Raw genomic sequence first — 14,863 nt, 5'->3', positions numbered from 1 at the left:
AAAATATCTCATTCCTAACACTGTTAACGAACAAGGCTGAAATAACATGTTTCGTTTTGTCATCTTTCTAATGACAGAGTTATGTGTTGGTGCAGGTTAGCAAGAACAGCTTAAACTCCAAACAGCCACCACAATTTTACATATTTCATGGCAAAAAATTAATATTTCAACACCAAAAAGCTTCCTAAAATATTTAAAATACATCAGTTTTTCATCAAGTAATTCAGAAAAAAAAATCAATTAATGGGAATGCAAGTCCTCCAAGGCTGCCTTTTTTCACTGATTTCAGTGAGATTGCCCAGTCATGCTGCAGCCACTTGCAAATATACTGAATGCAGTATTCTGTCTGGTAGCAAGATATATATTTAGGGACTTCTGTAACACGTAGAGAAGCCAGTGAAGCAGAACGCACAGTGAAGCTAATGAAACTTCTGCTTAAGAAGTTATCTTTTTATCTTGAGAAAAAATTACCCAAAATACCAGTGATGGAGAAAAGCAGCCATCAGAAGACAAACAGAAGGCTTTCGGTCTTTTTACTCTAAACAAAATTTCCTCTGACACGGAAATGAACAAGTGCTGGGAAACAGAATCAAAAAAGCCAGTGGTCAGTTTTGATTAAACACTTTCTGTTGAAACTGGGAAAACCCCCCCAACATTGCTTTGAGTAAGTTTTTGTTCTGCTTCTGATCCATTATCAGTCTGAAGACTTCTTTTTTATTATTATTTATTTTCATTTACTTAACTAGATCAACTGCTTCTTGCAGTATGTATTTTTTATGGTTCTTAATTGCATAACCAACAAATCTGCCAGGGAACAGCTCCACAGCTGCTAACAACAACCACTCAAAAGGAAAAAGATTACGTAGGATGAACTGCCATACTTCCTGTGCCTGAAAAAGAACCAGGAAGAAGAGGGAGGAAAAAACACAAGTACTGCAGTACTTTTCTTAGGGAAAACTGATAAACTGCACTGCTCTTCTTAAGGGTAATAGATAAATACTATCAAGTATTAGATTTTATTTCATATTTTAGAGATTAGTTTCTATTTTAAAATCTAAATTAAAACAGATAATCTAACATTACTAGGGATATATCCTTTTATCATGTAGATGGACTGCTCCTAAAGGAGGAAGTAATTTCTCCCCAGTGTTCTCATACTGAATGATGAAAACTCAAGCAGTAGTGTAGACAAAAACCACATCAACTTGCTCTAAGAACAGCATGAACAAATGCAAGCCCTCCTGGCTGCCTCACCAGTAGCTGTATTTAGCTGCACTGAAATTTTATTATTTCACTCATTACTGGGCAGTATTATCTGCTCTGGGAGTGCCCATGCATTCCACATGGTCAGTGTTTCCTCTCAAGGATAAATGCTGGTAGTCAGCTCATCCATCCATCCATCCATCCATCCATCCATCCATCTTTGGTTATTTCTAATCATACAACTAAATGACCACCTTCAGGATTGAATGGGGAAGTGTGATTTAGTTTTAGACCTTGGTCTTTAGACCTCCTCAGCTGTGCTTTCAAGGTTGTTCCCACCAACAGTTTCATCAAATGAAACTTTCACTGAAGGCTTCAATATGACTGAGAGAGAGAAAAAAATTGAATCTCTAAATGCTTACAAGTCTTTCCTGCATTTTGTGTTTTGCTCACCTTAAGGCTCAAACAAAGTCAAAATAATTTTCATTTGCGTCCTGTAGAAAGTTCAGCTGCATCCGTACATGGAGTTCAAGTTCATGTCAAAGAATATGCTCACGTGCACGTGGCCACGCTATGTTCCTGAAAGGCAAGTGATCTGTGTGGATTTGTAAGGCAAATACACATGCAGGCGTGATGATGGAAGGGGGAGGATCAGGAAGAATAAATAAGAGAAGCTCTGGAGAGCTCAAAAAACCCCTAAACCTATAAAAAACACCATTCTGTGTTGCCAAATTGACCACATCCTAACACAGCTTGGCATTTACAGCAATCGGGTACATTGCTATCACAGAACTACTGCTCTTGTTGATGGGAAAAATCTTATTCAAATGCTGCTCCTCAAGCAGGGACTTTCAGTCGATCCAGAATAACTCAAACTCGGCATAAGCTAATGCTTTCTACTTCACCTGTTCCACTTAACACCTGGGGTCAACCCTACTGCACTGATCAGATTCATGAGTTCACTTCTGTTCCTCATTGTCCATGAACTAGATGGTGAGGACTGAAACTCCAGACTGTGCAGGTCACAGAGCACGTTTCCTCCTTTCATCTATCCTGATGGTTATTTGCTTTGCCCTCAGCAAATTACTGTAAGGATGTGTTGGTCAAAAGTGAAAAGAGTATGAAAGACATGAACAGTCAGGGGTCTGCAGCCTGCTTAGTGAAGGCAACAAAACAAAGTAACTCTTGAGCAAATTCTTACTTCCCAGGATCAAGGTACCAGTTTCATCAGTGTTGTATCACAGTAGGAGCACAATCACTTCATTGCTGAGAAAAAAACAAGCACACTGTCTAAACTGCTTTTAAAAGAACGAGAGCTTTCCAAACCGCTGACAGAATTCATACACCTTCCTTCCCACCACAATGTAATGTAGAAAGGCAATGCCAAATATCATGCCTTTGTGGCTACACTTGAAATTCCCAGGCACTGTTGCCAAGATACTTAGTTAACTACTCCTTCCTATGGAATTTCACTCCATTTGGTTTCTAAACATTTTTTTATGGCCACAAGGTATAAGAAAGCTTTTCCTTAACCATTACATTAGCATTTCTCCCAAGTCAGCCATTCCCTTGGCCTGCAATCTTCCTGGCTATTAAGACGTGTTTTACCAGAAGAATGAATCTGGATCATTAAAAAAGAAAAAGAAAAAAATAAAAAAAGACAATATACAAGAAATTTTCATTTGTTTCAGAGGAACTTGAGAATCAAAGAGTTAATGAAAAATACTAATTTCCTTCTGCCCTCCAAAATAAATACATCACAAGGATTACAGTGTCAGGTGCGGGTCACAGATTTCCAATTGTAGTGGTATTATACCATGCTTTGAATTGCTTCAAATTAATACCATACTACTGGACAGCAGCATGACTTACATGCCAAGCCCTTCTGAAACCTCTAAAAGCCTGAAGACAAACAAGGAAGAAGTACTAAGAAATCTGTTCACAGTAGGAGAGAGCTGTTCAGATGTTTCCCCATTCTCCTCTTTTTGTTTTTGTTGCTGGGTTGGTTTGGTTTCTGGGGGGAAGGGGGTTTTGTTTGTTTTGGGTTTTTTTTTGTTTTTCAGGCTCAAATTGCAGACATACACACCACCAAAGGACTTCAAGGATATTCTGCAATTTCAGTGGGTTGCTGATCTCAGAGAAACTATTGCTTTGGTTTTCTCTTAATAGAAATTACTGATAAGGTTAACACTGGCATCTTGGGATTTTAGATAACTACAGAACAGTAACTGTAGGTCAAGACACTGAAAGAACAGTACATGCCAGGGCTGGTCATAGTAATTATTTATTCCTCATGGCTAATGCTTTCCACTGCTTCTGCAGACAACCAGGGGATCACTCAGAACTTTCCTGCAGCTCCAACTCCTGTGCTTTCCAGGCAGCCTGTCAAGCTAGTCTGCCATGTGAGCCTGCCTTTGCTACTCTTTCCAATTCTAACGGTGCATAAGAAGTAGAATAAACAACGCAAAATTATTTTTGTGGCATACATAATCACAGGTTTTGTTGCTAGGACATTTTCAGAAGGCTGACAAAGAGATAAGGCAGTCTTTGAAGGAAGCATTGGTGACCTTCAAGGTAAAGTTTCAGGAAGTGTGCTTGCTCCAGGGAGCTTTTGAGATTCCTTGAGCTAGGAGAAATCAATTTCAGAAGAAACAGCAACGTTGGCAAGCTGGCAAATTCAACCATCTTTTCAGCTGTACTCAACATGGAAAACACTGGATCAAGGCTTCTTACTGATACTTACACAGAACAGGCATACCACTGGCACTGAAACTACCTCTGAGAAGAGAAAGAAACAAGTACTTTCCAGACTAAACCACTTGCTGAATAGCACTGTGTACTTTGCAAGCGACAGTTCTGTTCAGTTGCAGAAGTGATGAGTGAGGACGTACACACTGTGCACTCATAAACCACACACAGATCTTATGAGGTACACCAACACAGACAGATAAGCCATCCTTAGGTATTTTTTACATGATTCAAGTCACAAACAACACATCAGACAGCTGTTACTTTTAGAAATCAACAAGGTGGGGGTTGTAAAGAGACTAATGTATCAGCATTTCAGAACACAGATTAAATTCCTAAGAACAATATTAAATGCTGCTTCTGAAGAAAGGTTCAGAGAATGTATATGACTTTCTTTGAAAAATCATGTTTTTCTCACAAATTAAGTATTTCATTGCATTAAATCAAATTAAGTTGCCTTAAAAATAGTATCTTTCTCAAGGTGTCTGTGTAATAATTAATTTTTACTTATCACAGGAGAAGAAGGGCTGATGGAAGCTGTATCTTTGCAGCTGAGTAAGCAGAGCAAAAGTCAGCAAATACTATGCAGTCTTATCACTACATTTCCTTCTCTGTCTCTCATATACACAGGCTGCCATCACCTGACCCTTTCCTTCCTGACTTACCTGCTGCAACCCTTTGAATCTCATGTGCCAAAAAGTCCTCATTTTTTGCTTATTTCAAACTCTTTTAATTTACAGTACAATTTTTGTCTGCTGCTTGAATTGCTGTTACTTAGCACTACATGTTTTAGCTTGGCTTTTTTCCTGCTGTGGATTTTCTTATGCTATCAAAGCATCTATTTTCGTGATGTGTTACCTGCTCCAATCCAGGAAGTGTTAGTGTTTGGTCTTATGCCCAGAGAGGAAAGTAAAGCAAAAGTTATAGTTTTGGCCACAACCACAGAATTAGAAGTCCCAGTCTCATGACATGGGTCTGGGGAGATAGCTGGGAAAGACCCAGCACAGATATAGCAAAAAATGAAATTAACAGCTAAGCAGTAACATCCTGAGACAGATTGATCCTAAGTAGTCTATAACTGCAGCTCAAAACAGTGGGTAAGACAGGAAATACTGCGGTCAATACAGTGTGCCCACAAAACATTCTGATCAACTCTCTTCAAACTTGTGTCTCTTGTGTCTTTTAAGTTGACCAAGCCCACGACAGATCATTACAACAGCGCAGCTGGATCACACATCCAGTCTTTCACACTATGACGATTTACTCTTCAGGCTCCCTTCCCCTGAAGAAAGCATCAGACAGCCCATCATTGACACAAAACCTTACTGTTGTCACATCTGTGACAACAGATCTGTGTAGCTGCATCCACATATTGCACTAGTTTGTGGGCTGAATCTATCAGCCATCGAATTAATCATTAAAGAATGTATTAACAGTGAATTTAACTGGCAGTTCACTTGTTCAACAGGCTTTGTTACCTTTCTAGATGCTAGACTGTGCCACTGGCATGAAAACAGTATTTTGGAAGCAAAGAGCTTCTAAATAGTATTACTTATTACTTAAGGGGGCAATTCTGAGAAAACATCATTTGTCAGGAGAAACTTTTCATTGAGACTGACCAGTAAGAAAAACAAGCCAAAAATCAGTGATTCATCCTTATACCTGGATTTTCTCCTTCTCATTTATTTTGTGCCTACTAAACATTAAGATGTGATTTTTGTTGCTTTCACCCCACCGCTGCAGCCTGACTTTATAAGATTGGTATCAGCTCTTGGCCAGCTCCCGGCACAAGAGGCTCACCTGTGATGTGGCAAACTTCTTTATGAAGTTGTGAGAGAAGAGCAGGAGGCATAGCAAATACACAAAAGTGGGAGGGAGAGAAGAAAAGCAGCACTTGGGTTTGACTGCTCTGCCATCCCAACGAAGTCAAAGAAGTTGCTGGTCAGACTAGAACAAACACTGTTCAGGATAAAGTGATAAAATAAGTAAACACAGAAGACAGTGCTTGCAGGACAAGTAAGGCTCACAGCTTGCTTTCACAGTGCCCAAACCCATGTGATATTTTTCCAACAATGAATTCAAGTATACCACTAAGTAGTCTGAACAATAACTTCTGCCTTCAGTAGGAGAAAGATTTCACACTCATAGAGCAGGTGCTGCTGAAATGAGCAGAATGCACAGATCTGTATGGCAAACCTATGGGAAAACAGTGGATTGAGAGGAAACTGGTTTGTGTTAAATAACACTTATTCCAAGTTCATTTATTAGTCACTGTCTTTAAACATACAATATATACACTAAAGTTTTGGAAGTCCCAGACTGTTTTCTGCTTGTAAGCACTTCAGAGGCAAATACTATGAGAAAATGCATACAAAGTCACCAGTTGAAATAATTTATAGTCATAAACAATGTCCCAGAAGTCCTTTTCTTTTGCAACAGGCCCAGTTCCATTCTTTTTGGTAGGAAAATACCTGTTAGGTTTAATTTACTTCAGGCCAAAAAAAGCACAATCCAGTCTTAAAGCCAAACAAGTATCAATTCATATAATGGCACCTTTAACTAAACCAGCTGAAACCTATACACGATGAGTGAACGTATTAGAAGTACTACTTTGTGGTACTACAGTTAAACCCACACCAAATGTCCATCACATGGCTGGTGGGATCTGATAACCATCAAGAGATCCTCTCCAGTCCTACTAGTTTGTAGAAACACAGTGATGTTGCAGACACAATGGCTTTCTGGCCTGGGGCTACGCGCAGATCTCAGAACAAAACCACAGTCACGGCACCTCAATGAAACCAAAGGCCCAGACCAAGCAGGAGCAGAAGGTACCAGCTACCACACACCCCCTGCAGCTGGAAGCCCATAGAGAAAAACCCTACTGCAGGTATCCAGCCTATGCCTCACTGCCTGTAAATTTTCTGCAGAACTGACACAAATAGGTCACTCGGTGCCACTGGAGATGTAAACAACCATTACTGAGGATGCATTTCCCCTTTATAGGTGAGTTTCAAATCCTGCACCACATTATGCACAGCAAATGTTCTACATACTTGGAAAGCACTCTGTAAAGATAGTACTGTCCTTGACAGGGTCTGTATTACTGTTCTAGCAGGAGAACAGGAAGGAGAAAGGTTAGAGGTTTTAGTCATCTAGACTAAAAACAATACAACTTTTCTAATTATAAAAGCTACTTATTAACTGACCACTGAAATCCAGAATTTCATCTACATTAAAGAGAGAATAAAGCTATTCAAGGTTGGAAAGTTATCTAGCTTACCCAAGCCTATGGAGAAAAGGCAGCACTTCTTAGAATTAAGCTTTGCTAGAAATCCAGTGAAAGGGCAATCATACACATGAACCCACATGATTTTTCCATACGGCTAACAAACTTCTATTTCAGATGGTCTAGGACAACTCAGTTACAACCCAAGGTTGGAATGACAGAAGCTCTAGTGATCCTCAGGTGGTCAAAATAATTCTGGAGTGTCGACTAGTGTTTACACAGTGTTATTCAGATGCTCTAAGTCCCAAAGCCTTATTTTTTGAAGCAAACCTATTACTCTAAGAAAATATATTTAATATGTACAACTCACCTTGGTCCAAAGGATCTGTGATTCTGGAAACCCTAGAGAAAATGAAAGAGAAAATAATTGCTTATGCACACATGCCATAGTACAGGATATTATTTTCCCAATCTGACTGAAGCCTAAAGATTACCTTATGTTTTCTTAAAGACAGCCCACAGGACTTCAAATTATCTTTAGGGTTATCTTGCATTAGTTACGAGGTTTGGTGCAAATACTGATAGTTTTCAGTATAGGATAGTTTTCCTGAGAAAATCAAGATGCTTTCTTTGCAAGCTGACCTGGATTATTAACACCAACCTACCATGGTTTGCATTAAACCCCCGCAATTCAGCTGTGGAAAACTCACAAAAAAAAAGAAAGATCTCAGCTGGGAGAGGATCTTGCATTTCTACTCTTAGGTTTAGCACTGGATTACATACATACTGTTGACAACTTTTTCCCAGCCAGCACGTCAAACAGATCTTCCAACTCGGCAGATTCTGTGATTCACCTTCATCCACGTAGAGAGGGGGAGACAAGGGGCTTTCTCTCATCTGGAATGAGTCATTTGCCTTCCTGCCTCCCCAACTCCAAACAGTCATACCTGCAACCAGTGGCCAGACAGATCTAACAAATGCCACGTAGTCCTAAATCCTTGGGGAGCACAACAACTCGCGTCTCAGCCATTAAACATCAGTTTTATTATTTCACATGTCTGAAGACATGTGAGGGTGTCTTTGGGCTGTGCATGAGAGACAAGGCTGTTAGACTCAGCTGTTCTCAAAGCATGATTGCAATGACACTACGTGCCAACGTGACTATTTATACATGAGTGCCTGGCATGTCATAGGCTCTGGCATTATCAAGATGTTCTTCAAGTCTGAGTGCCTGAGACTTGCAGGTATGTCCCTTCTCCCCATAATCACTCCCCAATACCTCCACTGCCACCTCACCTTTTCATAGGTCATTAGTAGAAATTAATTTCTTCTGGGAAAAGACGCGCTCTCGAGAAAACGAAGACTTCCCCTCTGGGAAGACAACTGAAGATCTCATTAAAACAGAAGCTAAAGTTATGACTAATTTAAAAGCACACATCACCATTACACAATCAAAACAATGAGACTAATAGAAGGCAAAACTTATAACCTGGTGACTGCTGCTGTACACAAGCAAGGTAGGTGAGCAGCTAGGGCCTCCCTGAGGGAAAGGAGGAGCAGGAACTTGAAGGATGTGTGGGCAGCACACAGAGGTCAGAGTAAATTACTCATTGTCAATTCTACAGTAAAATAGATGCTTTATTACAGGAGTAGAACATTTGGCTTTGAAACATAGTTTTAGCTGTAAGTGAGTGCATCTTCCTAGACATCTCTGGTAGAGAAGAGTGGGAAAGGAAGAAGTAATTTTCTTAAGCCTTTCAATATCAGGAAACAGGAATTCCTTCACACCACAAAAAAGCAGGCATGGAGGGTAAATTGCTTCCTCTTTTTATGCACAAGAGAGAAGATCTACAATGAAATCATTGCTGGTTTATTTGTTCTCAAACAAATGGAACTTGCTGGTGTGCATCCTGCCCCTCAGCTCTGTGACAGTCTGTAACACCAGGCACACAAAAATGCTGGAGCAAAGAGAAACTCCCTTCAATCCTTCAAGAACTTCCTTTTGGGCCAGGCCCACAGCGTGATGCTTTTTGTAATAATTTTTTCAAGATTCATATCTATTGATGAATTCACCTGCCATACTGGGACACAGTTTGACATAAGTCACGCTGAGGTTCCAATGGGACAACGTGCAGTGCTGGTGTACTGTGGGCACTTTGAGCAACACCTGCACAGCATCAATCCAGAGACATACCCTGATTAACTGCAGACTTTCAGCAAAGCAGAAGAGAACAAGCAAGAAACATACATAGCATGTATGTTATTTATGTCTATTTATGTCTATCCCCTAAGTACTAAAGGAGTAAGCACACCAGGGAGCAAGTCAAGGGCCAGCACAAAGGCTAGCAGACAGTGTGGGCTCCTTTCTCTGTGGAGAACAGGCCCAACAAAATCAGAAAGGAAACTGAAAACAGGAGCCCTGAGGATATTTAAGGATTCTGTGAAGACATTTCACTAATTAGGCCTCAAGAAGAAAAATACTGGTTTGAATTTCTCCAAGTTGAAAGAGGATCCCTGGAGGAACACTGTGGGAATTGCAGAAACATTTGTGATTTCATCACTGGATTATGTTCCATTAGAACTTCCACTGTTCCGCCTGGCCTACAGAAATCTGGACAAGTAGGATTCAGACAGCTAAATTTAGATGCTCGTGTCTTTGTGAATGCTCATAAGCTGTCCTACTTACTCTTCAGCTGCTGCTCAAGAAGAGAGTTAACCAACTGCAAGTCACGTGCCAGCCTCAAACAAGTGTTTTGGATCCCTCTGGACAGTCACCTTGAAAGGCACCAGTCACACACATCAGGCCATTGACCCCTGCCCAAACCTCCGGGTGCTGCACAGGCAGCACTTTGGTGCTATGTGCAGTGTAGGTGGATCCCTCAGGAGACCCTGCTCCTTCTGCAGCATCTCCCACCATGAGAGCTTGTGTGTGCCAGGACTGCTGTAAGTGGTTTCAGCTCCAAGCTGCCTTTGCAGTCTCTCTGCTTCTTCCTTCCCTCCCACAGATGCTTGATCTTAACAGCACAGACAGCTGTTGACCAAGCTCTCAGTGATTCAGTTGGAGCTTCTGCCAACCAGGAAATCGTGATGGCAGTCCACTTTCTGTGGGTGGAGAGGTCACACCTGCAGCCACCAATGAAGTGGCATGACAAGCTTTTTATTTTTGCCTTCCTGTCTTTCAATGTCTATATACAAAACATTAATGTTTTGTAAATATATTAATCAAGGATTCTTCTGGCTTTCTTTTTTTCCCCTCCAAGCTGGAGAAAAAGAATGCTTACGAAAGATGTTTCTACTCTTAATTTCTGTGTAGAGATTTAGCAAGCAATGATACGAAGATCTAGAGCCAAACACTATGCAGCAAACTCGTGCATGTAGCTCCCTGTAGACATGAAGCATGATTTGCTTCTCTTTTCCAAGACTTAGCTTGCCAAGAAGTTGGAAATTCCTGTAGGACACATAGCTGTGCTTTTCTCTTTGTATTTTTATCAGAAGAACAAAAAAGTTGCTGAGGGTTTGGCTTTGTTAGACAATAAAAATATGCGAAATGTTTAATGAGAAGAAAGATAAATGACAATACCCTAAAATTATTGAGATCTCTTTTACTCCTCTGTTTATAAAAGCCAAAACCTTATGCATACTACACACCACATGCATTGAAACAAGATCCGTGTGACACATTGCAGAGATCTGATACACCAAAGTTGTCACCTGTCTCATGCTACCTACCTACTTCCAGGAAGCAAGAAACAGCCCCAGCAGTCCTGAGTAAATGTTCGCAACTTTTTTGCTTTGTGATTTATCATAGTGTGGGTTTTGTTCTTTGGGGTTTTTTGGTTTTTTGGATTTTTTTTTGTTTTCATTTTCTTTTAAAATCAACCTGCCAGAGGAGTGCTTCCTTCTTTCACAGGCAGAAGTTACAAAATTGTGTGATAAAAGCAGAGAAGGCTTGCAGTTGCCTGAAATGATGGCAATTAGGAAATTGAGCAAAAATTGACTAAAATGAGGCCACAAGACTGATTCAGACCTTTATGGTCAGAAAGGCCCCAACTTCTGCATTGGTACCCTTGACAGTATCTCTCATTCCCCAGGAGAAGGGTGGGTGGAGGGGAACACCACACTGAAGCAAGTGCCTGATCTGCAGGCTCAGCCCAGCAGGCCAAAGATAACGCTGCTCTGTGCCAGAGGCAATAAGCTGCCAGGGGAAGGAAGGAGGGAAGTATCAAGGAAAGGTGCTCTAGGGTTTCTTAGCTAGCTATGTTCAAACTCATGACTGCCATGGCCTGTGCTGCAGCACAATGGATCTAAAATTTCTGTGAACAGAGCCTTCACCCTCATTATGTTCTGCTCCTCATCTGTTCAGTGGGAGCACTCAACTGCCTTGCATCAGTCACATCACCAGTCCTGGCTCAATGGTGACAATCCACCAAGAGGTCACCCCATGTTTGCCAACTGATGGTTTGATTCAATGCTCCACTTATTCTTGCGCCTGAGAATTGCCCAGTTTGACCCAAATCCTCAGTAGTTTTTGCTCAGTATGGAATAGTGCTTGGGAAGGGAATTCTCAGGACACCTGGAGCCTCGGCACAGCAGAGCACCGCTCACGTGCGACCTGTACGCTGCACCTATGCTAAAAGCATCTCATCACTGTGGGCATGCAGAGATCACAGAATTAGCTCAAGCAGCTACACCAGGGCTGGCTAACCTCCAGAACAGCTGTTCTTCAGGATTAAATGTGGAAAACTACAGCTGTTTTGTAATGGTAGAAGAGCACAAATCCTTAGTAGTAATATTTTCAAAATATTTCCCTCCTTAAAAAAAATAATTAAGTATAATTATTTTCCTAATAAAATTTAAAATAATAATAATCATAATCTATAATAAAGGTACAAGTATTTCTATGAATACAACCATAGCAAATACTCCTTAGATTCAACACAAAATATATATTATAAACAAGAGGTTTCTGGATTTCAAGTCAAGCATCATAAATAATATCCTAGGCTGAGTCAGGCATAATTATTATTTGCATCTTCTACACACAAAAAAAAAAAAAAAGTTAGTATTTCCACTTTTCTAAAGAAAGTCCAGTATTGTGCCATTCAGGAAAGCCCTGCCTTGCATTACTTTCAGTTTCAGTTGTCCCTAGCACAAACAGGAAAACCTCTCCCTTCACTTGAGCTGTTTCCATCAATGTGAGAAGCAGAGTGGGCAATGAAAACCCCAGCTGCAGTTTCCCTTGGGTCATGGGTGACATGGGCACATGCCAGGAGGGTGCCTCAAACACACCTGAGTGGGCCAGACTCTGATCCTCAAGAGCTTGGATCCACAATCCCGCCTGCCTTTATTCCCTGGACACTGCTAGCAGAATTAGGCAATATTTATACTCAGAGCTGCCACATCCTTGAAGGGGCTGTGAGAACACCCAGCCAGTTGTCCTGATCTGATGGCGACTGTGTCTCCAGCAGTGTGACCCCAAGTGTGAGACGAGCAGCAAATACAGGTGCCTCAAGGAAAAGCACTGGCAGCTGCCTCCGTGCCTTTATGCCCAGCTCCAGAACATGACCCAAGGCTAACCAAGCAACCCTAAGTCACTGGAACTTCCTTTGCTTTATAAAATCAGTTTGTTTTAATTGCTTACTGTGTTTTCATAGGTTGTCCTCATATGTACCTAAAAATTTCTCATGCTGCTTAACTTAGATAACACAGAACTTAAAAATAACATAAGGCAGTCTCCTGACTAACAGAATAGTACATCGAATATACTACATTTAATACAAAAGCATGCTATGATATATATTTGTATACATATATTGCATGTTATATAATGTATATACACAACAATAACAATATGTATATATACACACAAAGCTTTTGCACATCTCTGTGATCTTTAGATCACAGTTGCCAAAGGCGATGGATTTGTTAAAGCAAAACAAAGAGGAGTGGACCAAAACAAGATTACAGTTGCTTAAACCAAATCTTCTCGCTGCCCGGCGTTAATCATTGCCAAGGGCAGTCATTTACCGCGCCGTAAGCCGCGGCGGAGCCCTCTATCAGAGATCGGGGGGGAAAACACACTCCAAAGGGCCGGGAGGAGCCGAGCGCCGCCGCCGGGGCAGCCGGGCCACAGGGCTGGCTGCCGGGCCAGGGCTTGGCGAGCCGCCCCTAAAGCGCGGCCGGTGCCGCCGAGCCCGGCAGCACCCGCCGTCACCCACAGCCCGGGACACGGCCCGCACCCCGAGCCCCGGCGCTCCCAGCCCCACACCACAGCCCCGGCCACCCGCCCCGCCGGCCCCGGCGCGGCCGCTCCGGTGGCCCCCAGTTGTCCGGAGGGTCTGACACCCCCCGATCCCGATCCCGATCCCGCACGGCTCACCCACTGCCGCCGCCGCTCCCGCCCGCTGCCGCCCAGAGCCGGGAGCAGCCGGCGCGTCACCGACAGCGGGCGGAGCCGCGCTCCCCGCCCCGCCCGGGCCCCGGAGAGCCCGGGGTGCAGAGAGGCTTTCCCCGAGCGGGGTGTTGGTTTGTCTGTCCCGGCCACCTGGGAGGGGGAGGAGGCTGAGCCCTGGGGCCGCGCCTGTGGAGCTGAGCGGGCATGGAGGTGTCCTGTGACCTGCATCCTGATCAGATCTGCGTCCCGTGATCGAGTCACCTTGATTGAGCTGGGCTCTTTGGTGTTTACGACTTGTAACACCTCAGTTGTACGCACCCCATGTGCTTTGTGAGATTGCACGCTATGTAGGCATCTCGCTCAGACTGAAAAAGTACAGGTTTACTGGGAGTTTTATAGAAGCCTTTTAATTAAGAAGGGGGAAAAAATAAAGAAATTAAAATTATCTCTGGATTTTACAAGAAATGACTGGACAAACAGGTTAATGCTATGGTCTAGTTGACAAGGTGGTGATAGGTCAAAGGCTGAATTTGATTATCTTGGTGGTATTTTCCCACCTAAATGATTGTGTTGTTCTGTGATTGATAAATCAAATGAACTATTTTTTTAATGAATTAAATATCTCCTGAAGGTTTATTTTTGGCTTTACTTGGTTTCTCAAGAAATCAATGTTCTAGTAATTTTGTTTCTTCACTGGCTAGGTGTTAAAATTCCAAGAGGAATTTGAAATATGTGATTAATGTTGTGTGCCATCACTTGGAGATTTTCTTCGTAATAGCGCTTATGCCACAACTCTGAAACCTTGGATTCCTGGGTTTTGGAATCTGTCTTCTGAAAAAGAGCTTTGCAAGCTGGGGGAAATAATTTATCTGTGACAGTGCTTGTCTCTTGCTGTTGAGGCTTTTCTTTTGTGCTGAAATTTGTTTAAGAGTAATAAATGAAAGCGCCTTGGAAAATATCCGCTGATGAGAGTGGAAGGAAAAGAGTTAATTAAATGCAAAAAGAAGGGGTAAGGGTTTCTGCTTCTGAATAGCTTGAATGATCTTTACTTAGTGCTGATAAGAATCCTCAGAGGATCTGAGGAACCTCTCCTATTTTGAAAAAGAGAAATAATTTTAGTACAATTACACATATTTACTCAATTTCTAAAGACTGAAAAGGCTATAATTTCTTTTCTTAGCTTTTTTTTCTGTTAACTGTGGACTAATTTTTCCCATAATACTTCAAAATACGAAGCAAGTTCTGGGATAAAAATTCTCAAAGAAAATAATTATTAATTTGTCTGGAGT

At 41.8% G+C, this 14,863-nt stretch overlaps 1 protein-coding gene across 5 annotated transcripts in view; it reads right to left on the bottom strand.

Annotated features, from left to right (window-relative positions):
* SNX10 (sorting nexin 10) overlaps nucleotides 1–13,636 on the bottom strand; it is a 35,315-nt gene extending 21,679 nt beyond the window's left edge. The window contains exons 1-4 of one of the 5 annotated variants that reach the window (XM_053944857.1): nucleotides 13,560–13,636; nucleotides 7,551–7,582; nucleotides 1,657–1,782; nucleotides 744–890 (exon numbers count right to left, since the gene is read on the bottom strand). The gene's annotated coding sequence lies outside the window, so the exon portion shown is untranslated. Of the gene's footprint in view, nucleotides 1–743; nucleotides 891–1,656; nucleotides 1,783–7,550; nucleotides 7,583–7,967; nucleotides 8,330–13,559 lie in introns of those variants that run through there. The other 4 variants (XM_053944846.1, XM_053944886.1, XM_053944862.1 and 1 more) reach the window with 4 other exon arrangements.
* Nucleotides 13,637–14,863: the final 1,227 nt, after the last annotated feature.

This window comes from Vidua chalybeata, chromosome 1 (assembly GCF_026979565.1).
Source record: "Vidua chalybeata isolate OUT-0048 chromosome 1, bVidCha1 merged haplotype, whole genome shotgun sequence".
NCBI classification, from domain to species: domain Eukaryota; kingdom Metazoa; phylum Chordata; class Aves; order Passeriformes; family Viduidae; genus Vidua; species Vidua chalybeata.
The sequence above is the reverse complement of the archived record's forward strand: the minus strand, read 5'-3'. Positions and strand labels throughout refer to the sequence as shown.